The 12,483-nt window shown below is 38.2% G+C and overlaps 1 long non-coding RNA gene across 1 annotated transcript in view; it reads right to left on the bottom strand.

Annotated features, from left to right (window-relative positions):
• Positions 1-249: 249 nt before the first annotated feature.
• LOC127666510 (uncharacterized) overlaps positions 250-12,483 on the bottom strand; it is a 39,198-nt gene continuing 26,964 nt past the window's right edge. Inside the window, exon 3 of the long non-coding RNA XR_007973672.1 lies at positions 250-337. This is a non-coding gene — a long non-coding RNA (uncharacterized LOC127666510). The remainder of the gene's footprint in view (positions 338-12,483) is intronic.

Genomic DNA, 12,483 nt, shown 5'->3' with positions numbered 1-12,483 from the left:
TTGGGTATTGCTGAAGTTTGACCTTAGGGAGTGTCTGCCGATGTCTCCGTGTGTCCAGTGAGTGTCTCCATCCTGACTGCTTAACATGAAACTGTTTCCTAGCCCCACATGACCCTTGGTAACTGATGTGCTTGCGGATGCCAGGTCTCTCCCTTGTCCAGAAGCATCGCCCTGCTCACCCTGCTGAGGAACTTGGCTAAGCTTTAGCCCCGAACTCAAGGAAGCTTTTTCTTTCCCCCAAGCAACTCACCTTCTTTTAGACCTTGGCCCATGACTGCCTCAGTTTCCACTCTGATGTGCCACTCAGTTCAGACTTTTCTGCTTTGCTTCTGTCTGTCTGGGAGAGGGAGAACACTTTCAGATGGAAAATGGGTCTGCTTAAAGGTTCAACTAGGTTTTCTCCTGTGAGGAGACACCATCCTGCCTCTCATTTATATCTAAAAACAGGTGCTTAGATTTTTCCAGATTTCTACTCATTTATACTGGAAAAGAAAGCCATTTCTAATTAGGACCTCTGTCCTAATGGATATTTTTTCCTGCTTATTACTCTGCCCTGAGGGTTACTGAGAAAAGAACAACTGGATTGTGTGAAGGAAGTGGGTATGGTAAAGAAGAAAATTTGAAGATGACCTGGTGGCCAAGTTTCTGTGAAAGAAAGGATGTTCCATGCACATTTGCTTCTGATAACCCTTAAGAATCAGCCAGGTCAACATGAAAAATACACAAGGCCAAATATGTTCAATTACAAAGATGATGAAGCCAATTATGAGAATAAAATGAAAAAAAAATGAACTGGAAAATTGCCCCAAAAACAAAGATTCTTATTTAGTAAGCCTTTTACATGGATCGTACTGAGAAGGTAAGTATGGAAAGATAGGCTTGGGCAAGAGCTTTCAAGTGAAGAACGCCTTTCAAATATTCCGGCTACCTCCAGTGGGGAAATCACCAAAGCCTGACCCTGACTGTGCTCAAGTACACACAGATTGCCAGGATGCAGAATCCTCATAGTCAACATTGTATGTCTGCTCTGTAGATGTGTGAACATCTGCTAAGGTCCTTTGAAAATCGCAATGCTCTCCACAGTCATTCTGGATATCATTATTAAGCCATGTATTATGGAGTAGACTTCGGGTGAAACTCCTTCCCAAATTTCCAATCGCTTTTTATGAAAACAACTCTGTTATTAAATTAAAACTAAGAAAGTGAATGCCATATGTCTCAAACATAACCTTTGGCCAATTAAACTTGTCTAACCCAGAGGTGACATCCAATGATTCTATTTTATACTTAGATTTTCTATTTTAATAACACACCAACAGGACTGGCAGATGTTGCAATATACAACTAAATATGTTCCAGGCCATAAATCTGCAGAGACAGTCAGGATATCATGAAGAAAATGTGCCTCATTCACTCCAAGGTAATCACAACATCTAAGATTTTTATGACTAATTATAGATGCATACAGATATTTGTGGCCTACCAGGACTGGCATCATGTAGCATAATTCACAAAGACATTAACCTTTTATGTTGTTATATAACTGAGAGAACATTTCAGCATCATGAATAGGTCATATTTCACATACCAGATGGTTATATGACTAGCTTTAAAAAAAATCCTGGTCACAACTGGGCCACAAATTGCATGTACTGACTTGAGAACATGATTTGATACCTCTATAGATTTGAGTCTCTGTTTCTAAATTGTTTTCATTTTGCAAACTAGAAAATAAGTTAGTGGAAAGAAAGAAAATTAGGAGATAGTTCTGGGGAAGCAAATATCCAATGCGTGTTGAAGGGAAAACTCTTTTTCTCCCTAAAAAAGGGATATTTATTACACACAGTAAAACAAACAATTTTCAATATCTCTGATACCTACTTCATGTTTTAGCTTCACGTTTATCAGACATTTTATTTAATCTTCTGACCATTGTACTCAAGTTACAAAGCATTCTGAAGGTACCCATCCCCCTATCTTCTTGTATCCCCTGATGACTCCTCTGAGCCCTCTTTTCTGCCTGACTAGTTCCTACCTAAGTTCATGTCATTTTCCTGTGCAGGCCTTCTGCAGGTAGCCACAGTTATGGCATTCATGATTGCTCTGACTAAGCCATAGGCAGAAGACAACAGGAAAAACAATTTTATAATACAACACGATTGTTGCCACACAAATTTCCTCCAGGGACCCTAGGTTGAAAATCTAATGCTGAAGACAGACGCAAAGGTGGCACTAAAGTCGTCCAACTTCGAAGAAAAACAGGAGCCATCAATCACTTTCACGTCTATCTGGCAAATAAAACTTCTATGGCTTAACAGAAAGCAATAAAATTATGCAAAGAAGCTCTAGGTAGTTGGATAATTGAGTTTAAAATTAAATACCGGGCTTATAAGATCACATCACTGGAAGAAAGTATTTATTACAAACACAAAAGACTAATTTTGCATCTGTCTGTGTGCTTGTGCATGTATGTGTATGTACGTGCGTGCACATACATGTGTGCATATGTGTGGAGGCCAGAAGTTAGACATCAGTATCCTCCTCAGTTGTTCCCACATTATTCTTGGTGGAAAGACCTCTTGCTGAGCGTGGAGCTCCATAGCTAGATTCCTGGTGGGTGGACCCCAGGGATGCTCCTGTTTTGGCCTTCCCAGAACTAGAATTGAATGTATACTTTGTAACCAGTCTTTTCTGTGAGCACTGGGTATTGAACCCATATCTATTTGCTGGCATAACAATCACTTTTACTGACTGGGAAACTTCCCCAGCCCCAAGATTCATTTCACAGAGCAAAAATACTCTTAGAACAATATTCTCATTTTTTTCAATTAACAATTGCTTTCTGTTTTCAAATCCTCATAGTGGCTTAGCCCATTCTTCAAATAAAACCATTACCCTAAAATCTATAAGATACAATTTTTGTTAATTGCATATATAGAGAAAAAGAAAGCATGCTATATAACATTTTTAAAAAGAAATTATTCCTTTTGAGGAATATTACTGTTGTTTTCCTAAACTCCTAGCAATAGTAATATATGACAGGTGCATAATACAGTGTTTGGAGAAATAAATGCTAAGCAATGAAATCTTCCATAAGACATAAAAAAGTAAATGCATTTCAAAAATTTACAAGTCATCCTGGCAAAGCACACAGCTTTCTTTAAAAACAGTTTTCAGGTCTTCCAACCTAGTGTTTGTTCACTAATAATATCAATAATAAAAGTTGGAATAGTAAGACTCATAGTCTAAGGTTCAAATTCAACCTGAGAAGGAATTCTTTAAATGAGGCATCAACTTGTACACTGAGATGGAGGGTTCCCTGGATCTTCTGCATGGCCTATGCATTGTTGTTGGTGTATTCACTCTACATCACCAGGCAGAATCAACATATGACCTCACCTGCTTTTCCCTCTCTAGTCAATCACCGATATGTTCAGTTCCCACTGGTTACCTAATTCTGTCTTCAATCTTCTCGGGTATTCAGATGCTTGTATCTATTTGCTGATAATTTAGTGAGTCAGGAGGACAGGATCTTTAGCATTATACCTAATGGAGTCATCTCAAATACATAATGGAAAGGTTTCTCTGCAAAAGATGCTACCTGATACCAAATGGAGACAGGAATAAATCTCTGAGTTCATTGCTGAATGTGGCTCAGCTTCCATTTGAAGAAAAGCTGAGGCATCTCCCCAGCCCTCAGATGTGAGCACTGCAGCCTTCATTACCAGAAACCTGATGCTTCTCTTTCAATTTCTATCTCCACGGGAGTGAGAGAAAGTCGACAGTAATGAGAGCAATGTAGGCATTATTCACAATAAAGCAAAGAACTGTCCAGCAAGAACTTCGATTTCCTGGGAAACAGTGTAAACACGGTTTGTATTCTGAGGCCTTGTGCTTGTAGTAATCTCTGTCTCTCCAAACCATGTTGCCTGCTCATTCTTCCCACAGACAAGATTTTCAACAGACATTGGACAGAGCTAACCAATCCTTTGCAATATAAACAACATCCCCAGTTAATAAACACTATCTTCTCAGCCAAAGATGATCTTGGAAATAGCTGAGCATACATTTTCTCCTATTAGATGTAGGAAATAGCTTTTCATGTCATAGAACAAAGATGAAAAAAACCTCTGAAAAACTATTTCCTGTATCTAATATATCATATAATATGACATGTATGTGAATAAATATATAACTACAACCTGTAGAGTCCATTTAGCATTATTACATGTGTATTATTTCAGGGCTTATTGCTTGGGTATTGAAAAACCAAATAGAGGTCTCTCCACTTGGGAAAAATAATTCTACCTCTCTCAGCAGTTGCTAAATGTCTGTACAACTTTATCTAGGGGAGGGGATTGTTTTAAATACATTATTCCTTTATTTACTACATTATTCCATAACTCTGTCCTTTGTTGTTAGTATAACCAGGAATAATTGTAAGTCATGATTAAATAACTCCTACAAAAAAGAAATCACAAAATGCTTCAAGACACAACAAAACTAGGCCACTAGGAATGAATAATGCACTTGTAAAGAAGCCCACAATAGACCCAGTAATAATATAACTATATGATATATTTAAAGTATTTTTGTATTTTCTTTGATGTTCGGAAGATCTCTACTAAAAATTAACTTTTAAATAATTCACAATGGCCAGAGAAGCAGGTAGGAAATCTTCAGACCTTCACTTCCTTCTCTCCTCCAAACCAAATCATCCCCCAGTCTCATCTTCAGCTCTGTTGTAGACTGGCTATGGGCTCTCCTCCCTCTCTGTCCCCATTCTCAGGGTACTAAGCAGATCCTGCTTTCCTCCCTCCTGTGGAGCTCTTTAGTGGGCCTGACACACACATGAGAGACAAGAAGAATTAGTTGGATGACCCATGAACAATGAATCCTCTTTTAGAGGTCTCTGAACTGCTTTTAGGGGTTTTGGATGCCCATCTCTTAAATCTCTTGATGACTGCTTTAAGGCTGACATGGTTAGTGAAGGGAGCATCAGTTAGAATACCCACAAGAGGATCCATCAAAGATCCCATGATAAAACCTAGCAGGTTGAAAAGATCCAGAACATAAGTAAGGAGACAATAATTGTACAAGTTTGTGGTGAACATTAAGACACAAAGTTACATGAAATAAATGTTTACATCAAGATTAACATGCGTCAATATCATATAAGGTTAAATATAAGTTAAATGTGATTGTGTGACAGGCTAGACCGTGGAGTTCTGTAGAAGCATAAGGTAACTAATTAGCTGTTTATTTTTGTCAGACTCCTACATAAGGAACAAGCACCTGGAAGATTTGTAAAAGAAGCCAGTGTTGGGCTGTCACATACAAGAGCCTGAGTATATTTACTTTAAATATTATCAATAACAACTATTATTTAATGAAAAGAACAATCCAGAGTATTTCAAACAAAACACAATTTTGTTTGGAAAGATTTGAAAGGGAAGGGAAATTTCAAAAATTGGATCTACTCCATAAATGACCATATCTAGTATTTGAAAACATGACAACACATCTATTTCCCACAAAGAAATGATTTTTTATTTCCATCTTCAAAAATATTCTCCAAATGACCGTGTCTTCCTTGCTTTCTCTGCAATGGGCACTTCTGTAGAACATTCTAGAACAGTGGTTCTCAAACTTCCTAATACTATAGCCCTTAATAGAGTTCCTCATGTTGTGGGAACCTTCAACCAAAAAATTATTTTTGATTCTACTTCAGAACTATAATTTGCTAAAATTATAAGCCATAATGTAAATATTTTTAGAGATAGAGTTTTGCCAAAGGGGTTGCTACCCACAGGTTAAGAATTATGGCTCTAGAATACCCTAAGTTACTATCTGAGTTAGTGACTATCATATCAAAAGTAAATGGCTTACAAAGTTTAAAGTGAACAACCAGAATGGTTTCCTCAAATTAACCCTACTAACAGAAACTTTTGAAAGTCTCTACAACATTTTTGTTCATACAGTCAACCAACAGGTAAAAGATAAAAGCAGTCACTCACGTCAAATGTTAATAAAAAATTTTCATCCAGTGTAAACTGAATTAACAAAAAAGGCTAAAGCCAACTCTTTGCTCCTTCTGCTGACAGGAAAATGACCAGCTTGCCACATACTGATATCAATAAACATATTTCTTAACATCATTCTACAAATTTGTTGTTTAGAGAAGTAATTTGTAAAGCAAGATAATCAAATTAAATGAGCTTTTTAAACAAATTACCTTTGGAATTTCTTTTATTTTTATTTTTATTTTCTATATTCTTTGTTTACATTCCAAATGACGTTCCCTTTCCTGGTTCCCCCTTCCCCCTAAGTCTGATAAGTCCTCTTCCCTCCACTAGTTCCCCAATCACCCCCTCCCACTCCTCTGTCCTGGCAATCCCCTACAATGCTGCATCAAGCCTTTCCAGGACCCAGGCCCTCTCCTTCCTTCTTCTTGGGAATGATTTGATATGTGGATTGTGTTTGGGGTATTCTGAGCTTCTGGGCTAATATCCACTTATCAGTGACTGCATTCCATGTGTGTTTTTTGTGAATGAGTTACCTCACTTAGGATAATATTTTCCAGTTCCAACCATTTGCCTATGAATTTCATGAGTTCATTGTTTTTAATTGCTGAGGAGTATTCCATTGTGTGAATATACCACATTTTCTGTATCCATTCCTCCATTGATGGACATCTGGGTTCTTTCCAGCTTCTGGCTATTATAAATAAGGCTGCTATGAACATAGTGGAGCATGTGTCCTTATTGCATGCTGGGGAATCATCTGGGCATATGCCCAGGAGTGGTATAGCAGGGTCCTCCGGAAGTGTCGTGCCCAGTTTTCTGAGGAACTGCCAGTGTGATTTCCAGAGTGGTTGTACCATCTTGCAATCCCACCAGCTATGGAGCAGTGTTCCTCTTTCTCCACATCCTCACCAACACCTGCTGTCTCCTGAGTTTTTAATTTTAGCCATTCTGACTTGGTGTGAGGTAAAATCTCAGGGTTGTTTTGATTTGCATTTCCCTAATGACTAATGATGTTCAACATTTCTTAAGGTGCTTCTCAGCCATCCAAAGTTCCTCAGGGGAAAATTCTTTGTTTAGCTTTGTACCCCATTTTTAATAGGGTGATTTGGTTTTTTCGGTCTAACTTCTTGAGTTCTTTATATATATTGGATATTAAACCTCTGTTGGATGTAGGGTTGGTGAAGATATTTTCCCAATTTGTTGGTTGCTGTTTTGTCCTTTTGACGGTGTCCTTTGCCTTATAGAAACTTTGTAATTTTGTGAAGTCCCATATGTCAATTCTTGATCTTAAAGCATGTGTTCTGTTCAGGAACTTTCCCCCTGTGTCCATATCCTCAAGGGTCTTCCCCAGTTTCTTTTCTATTAGTTTCAGTGTCTGGTTTTATGTGAAGGTCCTTGATCCACTTGGAGTTGAGCTTAGTACAAGGAGTTAAGAATGTAAAACTTTGCATTCTTCTGCATGCTGACTTCCAATTGAACCAGCACCATTTGTTGAAAGGGCTATCTTTTTTCCACTGGATGTTTTCAGCTCCTTTGTCGAAGATCAAGTGGCCATAGGTGTGTGGGTTCATTTCTGGGTCTTCAGTCCAATTCCATTGATCCGCCTGCCTGTCACTGTACCAATACCATGCAGTTTTCATCACTATTGCTCTGTAGTACTGCTTGAGATCCAGGATACTGATTCCCCCAGAAGTTCTTTTACTGTTGAGAATACTTTTAGCTATCCTGAGGTTTTTGTTGCTCCAGATGAATTTGAGAATTGCTCTTTCTAACTCTATGAAGAACTGAATTGGGTTTGTGATGGGGATTGCGTTGAATCTGTATATTACTTTTGGCAAGATGGCCATTTTAACTATATTAAAAAGGCATGTGTGACTTCTACCAGGGAAGCACATAGGATAACTGTAGATCTTACCTTTCCTTTTCCCCAATCCAATCCCCCATTCTCAAGCGCAGTTCTGCAGCAGACCACCGGCTATGGCCTCACCTCCCCCTCTGCCCCCATCTCCAGTGGATCTTCCCCTCCAACTTCGCTTTCTCTGACTCATTGCTTTACCCAGTCCCCAGCTCTAGCAAGCATTACCTGGGAACCCATAGACCACTCCAATCAGGAATGCAGGCAGTCCAATTATGAATTATTACTTCTCCCTCCTCTCCTTAAATCCAGTCTCCCAGGTTCACCTCCAGTTCTGTAGTAGACTATTGTGGCCTCTTCTCATTCTCTGAAGGGACTCAGCAGATCCTGCTGGAACATCTTGATTTCCTCCCTCCTGTGGACTTGCCCCAAGTCCATCCTCATTCCTAAGTATCAACTCCCAATATCTAGAAATAAATTTTACCCCAAACCTCCAGTGACCACACCTATCAGAATCCCAGAAGAATTCCCTACTGGCAACACCCACCCACCACACTTTCCTAAGAACCAGAGAGGGCAACAGAAACTAAGAAACAAAACAGCCATCCAACAAAGACAACACCAGATATCAGCACTTAGAATTGTAATCTTCCCAAATCCAGAATTTAGACACCAGCTTAAAAATACAATCAACTACATCCAGAACAATATGTCTTCACTAGAGCCCAGCACTGTACAACTGAGAATTGCAACACAGCTGAAGCACAGAACCAAGACTTTAAAATAGCCTTTATGAATATGATAAAGGTCCTTAAAAGGAAATAAATCCTTTAAAGAAATCTAGGAAGACAAGAACAGTGAAAGGAAATGAATAAAACAGTTCAAGACCTGAAAGTAGGAATAGAATCAATCAAGAAAACCCAAACTGAGGGAGATCTAGAAATAAAAGTTTAGGAACTCGAGTGGCAAACTAAGAAGCAATTCTCACCAACAGAAAACAAGAAATGGAAGAGAGAGCTTCAGTCACTCTTCTAAGATAAAATAAATGTGTAACTCTATTAGCTCTGTGTTAAATAAAATGTTATGTCTGAACAAACCCAGGCACAAAGACATCCAGGAAAAAAACACACTAAGAGAAAGGAGATTTCCAACAAAATCAATTTTTTTCTCCAACATAAAGAAAGAAAGAGGTACTTATCAAGGTACAAATGCATCCAGAAAATCAAAAAGATTGGATCAAAAAATAAAGTTCCCTTGTCACATAATAGTCAAAACACTAAACATGCAGAACAAAGAATATAAAAGCTGCAAGGGAAAAACACCAAGCAATATATAAAGGCCAACTTATTAGAATAATGCCTGACTTTTCAATGGAGACTCTAAAAGCTAGAAGGACCTGTATAGATATTCTACAAACTTGAAGAGACCACAGATGCCAGCCCAGACTTTTATACCCTGCAAAACTTTGAAACACAAGAGAAAGAGAAAGACATTTCATGATAAGACTAAATTTAAGATGTATCTATCTCCAAATCCAGTCCTAAGAGAAGGTTCTAGAAGGAAAACCTTTAAACCTATAACAGAAGCAGTTAATCATACTCAAGAAAATACAAGGAATGAATAATATCAAGCCAGCAAATCAAAGGAAGCAGGAGGGCTGGGGTTGGGGCACACAGACACAACAAAGTAACAGGAATCAGCAAAAATGGCTTATCTATAGCTCTTAACATCAATGGTCTCAATTCCTCAATAAAAAGAACCAGACTAACAGAATAGATTCTAGAATAGTATCCTGCTCTTCTTCTGCATCCAAGAAACATGCTTTGCTTCATCTTAGAGATAGTAGGAACTGCTCAAAATGAAGAGATTGGAAAACTAAGATCGGGTCCTATGTGCTATATCTTTTAATCTAGAAAGACCTATTGAGACAGATCAGAGGGGGAAAGCAAGCTTGCTCAGAAACCTCTGCCTTTAAATTTTCTGCCTTTAACTAGAACCATAGTCGTGGTTACAGGAAGTTCTCATAAGGGGAAATCATCAATTTCTTGAAAGCAATCCCAATTTTCGTACACTTTAGCACTTTCTCAGAGATCTCCAGTTCTATGGCATATAAGGGAGATTTTCTGTTATACGAGGTTTGGCCATGAGACCATCTAGAGTATAAGTTCCTTTGCCATATCTTAACCTCCCTTAATCATGTTTACACATTACCTGGCTGTACCAGAGCATGAAATTCCCCTGGTTAATACCATTTAGTTCATAACCTTTATATATCAAACTTTACAAAATATCTTCTCTCTGCCCTACAAGAAATATTCACCACTATAACATCAAGACACTCCCTAATGCTATCAAAGATATACAGTAAGGAATATAGGATATCAGAACATCAATTTTAGCCCTACACACAGGAAGACAGATACTTGGTTTGGTCAGAATCCTTACTCACAGAACCAAACAAAGAAGTGCTTTCTATATTCAGTCCAGCATCTTACCACCCTGTCACAATCCTGTCTCCTTTGCCTGGCAGCAGTATGACTCTGCAATCTGCCCATGTGTCTCTGCTTCTGTGTAAGGGTGGTATTAGTAATTTGAACTACATATTATATTATGAAACATTACCTATGTCGTGAACACTAATTGAAAGATTTATCTTTTTTAATATCAGTTCAAGGTTTTAAAAATTGTTATAATTTTACTTAGAAAAATAACTTGGCATCCCATAAAAAAATAACTTGGCAGTAAAGAAAAGGGTCTGCATTGTGCTCTCCCTTACAGAAGAAGCTAATGGGAGGTGACTGCAAATGGATAGGAGGAAATATTCCTTTGTACTAAGGGAAGAGTTGTACATGCTATTTATATTGATGGTTCTATGCATCTATATATGAGGTCAATTCTCATAGAACTAAGGGTAGAAAAAAAGAATACTCACAAAACCTGGTTAATAGGATTATGCAAACATGGATTTCTGGGTTTGATAATGAATTCTAGTTCCATAAGGTGTCTTGCCATGGATAATGGGGATTAGGTAGCCAGTTAGTTGGAGAATACAGGACCCTTCCCAGCATTATTTTTACAACTTGTGAGTCCATAGCCACTTAAAAATAAACACCTAGTGAAAGTTTTTAGTTCATTTGATAATTTATTTCCCTTGAGATAAGCCAAAGGGAAATGCCTCTGCTGTAACACATTGACTTGTTACAAAAGTATAATCTACTCTCCTTGCTTTGTCTCCTTTCTAAATGTTGACTATACCACACTTACACATGTTTACATTATTAAATATATATATGTGTGTGTGAATATATATATATATACCCATATATTGGAGGTAAAGATTCACATATGATGCTGAATGTGTTTGTTTCATTTTTCTTTCTGAGTTTCGGGTCACCTCACTGAATATTACACTTTCCAATGCTGTTTATTCTCATGATTGCATCTTTATTTAAGGTTGGATGATATTTAATTTTGTATATGCATCACATTTTTATATCCATTCAGATGATGATGGACATTTAAGTTGTTTGCATTTCCTTGCTATCATAACAGATGTCCTATCAACACAGGTGTACAAATATCTCTATGATAGGACCTAAAATTCTCTGGTCACATGTCAAGTAGTGGAATAACTGAGTCATATACTTGTTTCATTTTTAATTTTTAGGAATCTTTATACTGATTTCTGTAATGAATGTATTAATTTGCACCCCCACTAACAGTGAATAAGCTTCCCCAATCCTCTCCAATGCTCATCAGATTTCTTGATAATAGCAATTCTGACTGGGTTGAAATACTTAATTTGATAAAACTCAGTACAGATCACAGTCATCTTCTCTAGTCACTCATCACCCTTTAAAACTGAAGCTAAATGCCACAAAGATAAACACCCACACAGTGAAATTGAAGCAGGTATCTGGGCTGACTTCTAAACAGAAACCCCTTGAACTCTGAAAAGCTGTAATGAGATGTATGGCCCACTCCTGGGCCACTGGGTACCTTACAGTGAGGGTGGTATGGTTTTCCTTTAACTCTTTTCCACATACACTTTCCATTTCTTCTTGACAGGTTCTTCATTCCTTTCCTCCTGTGCTTACTAAGACCCACCAAACTCTTCTTGGAAATTGGTGCATTTCTCCTCCAGAAGTTGGACTTTGGACAGCCTTCATTGCTCACTGTGGCCTGGGTACATTCTCCATGGGTGCTGGAAGAGTTCCCGGAGCCTGCATCTGCCTAACTCACTCTCTTCTGAAATGATTGGACAAAATAGTTGAGTTTTGTATGCCCACTCTCTGTGTGGGCATGTGTCAGGAATCCAGCTTTTGCTCAGCCTGCTGTTAGAAGGAACCATGTGCAAACCCTACATCGATAGCATGGAAGGGTGTTTAGTGGTGGGGATAGGAGCAGACGAGAGATGAAAATGCATGTTAAGAATGACCTGGGAAAGACTGGAGTCCTCAGGCTTAAGGAAGAACTCTTCTCAGCCTCAGTCTATAAAGGGAGGCTATTGCTTGGAAAGCTCAATGATGCAGATGCCCTGTAATTTGAAATACCTAGTAAATTAAACAAATAACCCATCAGATGGAGAAAATTTATTCCTCT

The sequence above is a fragment of the Apodemus sylvaticus genome, chromosome 16, assembly GCF_947179515.1.
Source record: "Apodemus sylvaticus chromosome 16, mApoSyl1.1, whole genome shotgun sequence".
In the NCBI taxonomy this organism is placed as follows: Eukaryota; Metazoa; Chordata; class Mammalia; order Rodentia; family Muridae; genus Apodemus; species Apodemus sylvaticus.
This window is presented reverse-complemented; position numbering and strand designations above follow the sequence as displayed.